The sequence below is a fragment of the Ooceraea biroi genome, chromosome 13, assembly GCF_003672135.1.
Source record: "Ooceraea biroi isolate clonal line C1 chromosome 13, Obir_v5.4, whole genome shotgun sequence".
Classification (NCBI taxonomy): Eukaryota; Metazoa; Arthropoda; class Insecta; order Hymenoptera; family Formicidae; genus Ooceraea; species Ooceraea biroi.
The window spans coordinates 20,180-24,629 of NC_039518.1; the positions used below are offsets into that span (position 1 = coordinate 20,180).

At 45.7% G+C, this 4,450-nt stretch overlaps 1 long non-coding RNA gene across 1 annotated transcript; it reads right to left on the bottom strand.

Moving 5' to 3' along the window:
- Nucleotides 1-202: 202 nt before the first annotated feature.
- On the bottom strand, nucleotides 203-2,778 carry LOC113563257. Its single transcript, XR_003407384.1, has 2 exons — nucleotides 2,374-2,778; nucleotides 203-242 (listed from the first exon to the last, which is right to left on the bottom strand). It is a non-coding gene; the product is annotated as an uncharacterized LOC113563257 (long non-coding RNA).
- Nucleotides 2,779-4,450: the final 1,672 nt, after the last annotated feature.

Genomic DNA, 4,450 nt, shown 5'->3' on the forward strand with positions numbered 1-4,450 from the left:
CCGTTCCTCGCGACCTGCCGCAACCGGCGTGTCTCCGGTGCGGTCGACCGTGTGATCGCGTCTCGCTCTGGGATCTTCTCAAATGAGAGGATCGGTGGGGCACCGCGGTGGATTGTGGCCCCGCAACCGGGCCCGGGAGAGACGAAAAGAAGGCGCAGATGCGTACGTCCTCGGGTCCTCCTTCTCCTCCTCCTCCTTCTCCTTTTTCTCCTCTTCCAGCGTCCACTTCCTCTCGCTCTGCTCTGGAAGACAACGAAGCGTCCCGTTAACATTCTGATCTCTCAGGCGCTCTGGGCATTTAAGGGGGTATTCTAGTGTAGCATGTCAGAAAAATCGAATTTTTTTTGGCATATTTTGCAAGTATATGGTATGGAAAATATGTCTGCGAGAAGATTTAGCCCGATTCGCAAAATTAACAAAGTAATAGCACCTAATAGAAAATAACCTCTGGCGCGCGCTCGGCGGTTGGACCGCGCGGCACACAACAGAGCATTGTGTTAGTATTTTAGGTAGGATCGGAAGATCGTTATTCCTTGAAGGTCGTACATTTGAATTGGAGCCTTTGTATAGTACAATGAATCTCTAAATTCATTGATTTGGACTTTGCTCCAAAACATCTCCATGCTGGCGTGAAAGTTGTTGAAATAGCAACATTCTTGGCAGTTATAATTTTCAATAAAGGATTTATGCCAATTTTCAAACTTATGAACGTGATGGGAGTTAGTATTGGTCAGCAAGCGGTGATGCACGCAAACTCCCGGAACGAAGCTCGTATCACCCGCTCGGAGCGGCGCTCCACTAACTTCTCTCGAGATCAGAGAATGAATCGCAGGGAAGAGAGATCGGCTCTGCAGGACTTCTACGAACAAGAGGAATGTCCCCTGTATGGCCCTGGACTAGCCGATTGATCGTAAGTAACATTATCTCTATGTAATCAGTATGAAAAACTTTAAACGTGTTTTTCTCGAAACCACGTTTTTCAAATTGGTTCCATGATATCTCAAAAACCAGTTAATCAATTGACTCAGGCTTTTGCACACATCTGCAGTATATGTGTGGCTATAGTCCCTACCACAATCAAGTCGAAATATTGTTTTTTGGAATTTCTACAGCCCTTCAATGGTGAAAAAAATGGCACAAATCGAAACTTAATTTTCTCAATGAAGTCATGTTTTAAATTTTCAACATTTTTTTTCATTCTGGTACCTGCTATAGCCACACTCATACTAATTAAGAATCTCTTTGGTGTTTTTGTTTCAGATGAGCAGAACAGCTGAAATCATGGGAACCATGGACCAACTTTTTTTTCATGTTCTTCTTTAATATCATGTGCAGCGCTTATTTATAGTTATTGTCTACTACAAAAATTTGGAAACATACACCAAATATGTATGAATAAGCAGGGAAAACCCTGCCTCAAAAAACCTTATACTTTTTTCAAAAAAATTCACCAAAATAGCATACAAATTCCGCTTTTACACTAGAATACCCCCTTAAACCTTCCATACACCGCTTTTATATTTGATCTTACTCGGGAAAAATGTTCACAGACTCTTTTATCGATCTGTGCGTGAGTAATGTTTTTATAGCAGCGAATAATTGTTTTCGCTCTCGCTTTGCCTTTTTATAATAATACAAAATAAATCTCTTGATGAGTACTTTTGTGCAGAAGTATGTTATTTCGTAAAGTTTAATTTTCGTGTCGCCGATTGTTGGTGATGAAGGAGTAATTGTTGCGTTAAATATTCAAAATGACTAAAGCAAGTACTGTAAATTCCTTAACATTTAGCTTACGGACCGATCTGCTTCTCAAAGAACTTCAGGAAATTTATAGTATTCAAAGACGGTAGAATGAAATTCGCAGTTGCGCGATCACGGACTGCGCCGTAGTCGCATTGAATCTTTGATTCGCGAGATCAAAAGCATAGATGGACTGGACGCTCGCATTGTCCTGCCTCTTTCCATGAATGGACGTACGAGTTGCGTACACCGCGCTGGCATTGGAGCTGCCGCAGGGTCACGCGGACCGCCTTCTTACGACGCGTCATGTAGACTCTCGCATTCGCGCTTGCCTCCGAGCATTTCGCACGGACTGTGAAATTCCACGCGGAAATCATGAAAAGGCGAGAACCGGTTCATCGTACTTTCTAAACTCTGCAACCTACAGCACGCGCATGAGACGGGACACGTACATAAACACCTGTTCAAATAATCATTGCCCGTAAATTATCGCGGAAGACGCTCGCGCGGAACTCGACAATCTTCAGCACCTGTGCAACAACCGCGTATGCTGATCGCTTTTCAAACCAACAAAAGACCCAGCAACATCCGAACAATGCTCAAAAAATGTACACAGCCTCCGCATTGACGTACCTCTTCTCCTCGGAGGCGGGATCACCGCCTCTCGCGCACGTCCTCTCCGAGGAATTCCGAATCTCAATCAGAATCTCGACCACGACGGTTCACCTGCACGGAGCACGCGCGCGTACGCTCGCTCGTACGAGCGAGCGGGCAGATTCGACGGGATGACGCGCGGCCGGATAGCGACTGGTGCAACGCTGGTCGCTGGCCTGAACCGTACCTGGGCTCGGTCAGACTCCCGACACTGCCAGCAGCACACTCCGGACACCGTGCATACTCCGCGAACCGTGCGCGTGTCGTGCAGCGGCCGCATCGACACCCGGATGATGGCATGCACGGGCGAGGCACTGGCTCCGACCTCGGCGCGAAGGCTTTCTAACCGCGGTTCTCCGCTCTCGCGTGCGGGAGAGCCCGCACCTCTCCGGCGCGGAGAGACCGCGGCGGCCGCTCTTCTTCCTCCATCTTTAGGCCTTCTTCATCCTTCGCGTTCTCCGGCCGACGCGCGAGAGAGCGCGTCTCTCGCTCTTTCTCCTCTTCCCTTCTCTTTGTTTCTCTTTCTACTTCTCACAAGGAAAGGTTTTTAGGTGTTGCACTCGGATTTCAAAAATTTTTTGCATGCAGGTAGGGAGGTCCCCAAATAGAAGAAAAATTAGAAAAGTAGCGGCCCAAATGCATATTTGCGCGCTACGTGCGCAATTTTCGATGTTAGGTTAATTACTCAAAAATGCTATTTCCAACCGAATTCTTTACATTTTTTATTTCACCTAATGCACAACGCTTTAAAAAGAAATTAAAACTGAAAGAATTAAAAACCTCCCTTGACCAGATCTTTTATGTCCTCGTTATGGATTCTGATCAAATCTATTTAAAGTCGCATACAACAAATCACGCAGAAAGAGCAAACTACGATTTGCGCAATGTACAATTATTCCAAATTGTGTGCATTGGCAGTCGCAGTAAAAAATTAAAAAAGTTACGATGCAAATACCATTTTTGAGCAATGGGCCTTTTATACGCACTGTGCTCGCGCGGCACGAGATTACATTAGACGCTCGTATTTTCTAAACACACACAAGTACACACACGCACACAAAATTATTCAAAGCAATATAAATGTGCATTAGGTGAAATAAAAAATGTAAAGAATTCGATTGGAAATGGCATTTTCGAGTAATTAACCTAACATCGAAAATTGCGCACGTAGCGCGCAAATATGCATTTGGGCCGCTACTTTTATTTTTTTTCTATTTGGGGACCTCCCTACCTGCATGCAAAAAATTTTTGAAATCCGAGTGTAACACCTAAAAACCGCCCCTTGTCAGTCTGTCTCTCCGACCGTAGTTTCCTCCACCGGGAATCCACGATCTCCTACTCTCGCGAGATCCTACCCCGCGCTCCAGGTGCGCCCGGGATTCCTCCGCATTCTTTTCCTCCTGTTCTTCGTCTGTCCCGCGGTACCCTCGACAATCGGGCGATCCCCTTCCCCCGTCCACCCCATCATCCGTGCGACCGTTTCCTTTGTCCCGCTCCGGGACATTGTTCCCACCTCTCCTTTATCCTGTTTCGCGTCTCGCCTTGCGTCCCCCGGGAAACTTCACCGAGCGCTAACCACGGGGGGCATCCGGGATTATCAACTTTTACCGCGTGCGATCTTACGTATCTGCGCATTAATCATACAATTGTATGAATTGCGCGAGAATGCGCGAATGCAGCGCGTATTATTCCACGAGCGCCTTTTAATCAGTAGAAATCATGAAAGTGAAGAAAGTTGGCTCGTGACTCACACGAGACTCGCGTAGTTGTATTAATCGCACACTGAGATTTCCACAAGGTGGGTGAACTTTAGTAATGTTTCTTGAAAAGATATTACAGTAATTGGACGCCTATCAGCACGAGCATCATTAAATATTATCGTACATATTTGTCATGTTTGGAAAGCAATCAACGTTATTAAAGGCGGCCTATCATCAGGTTTCCTCAGCATAAAACAAAACAAATTTGATCACTATCTCAGACCCGTCGTACAGTTTACTAGTAAATTCCAAAAAGTCTAAACAAAATCGTCGGAACGAGTACTTCTTCGGTGATT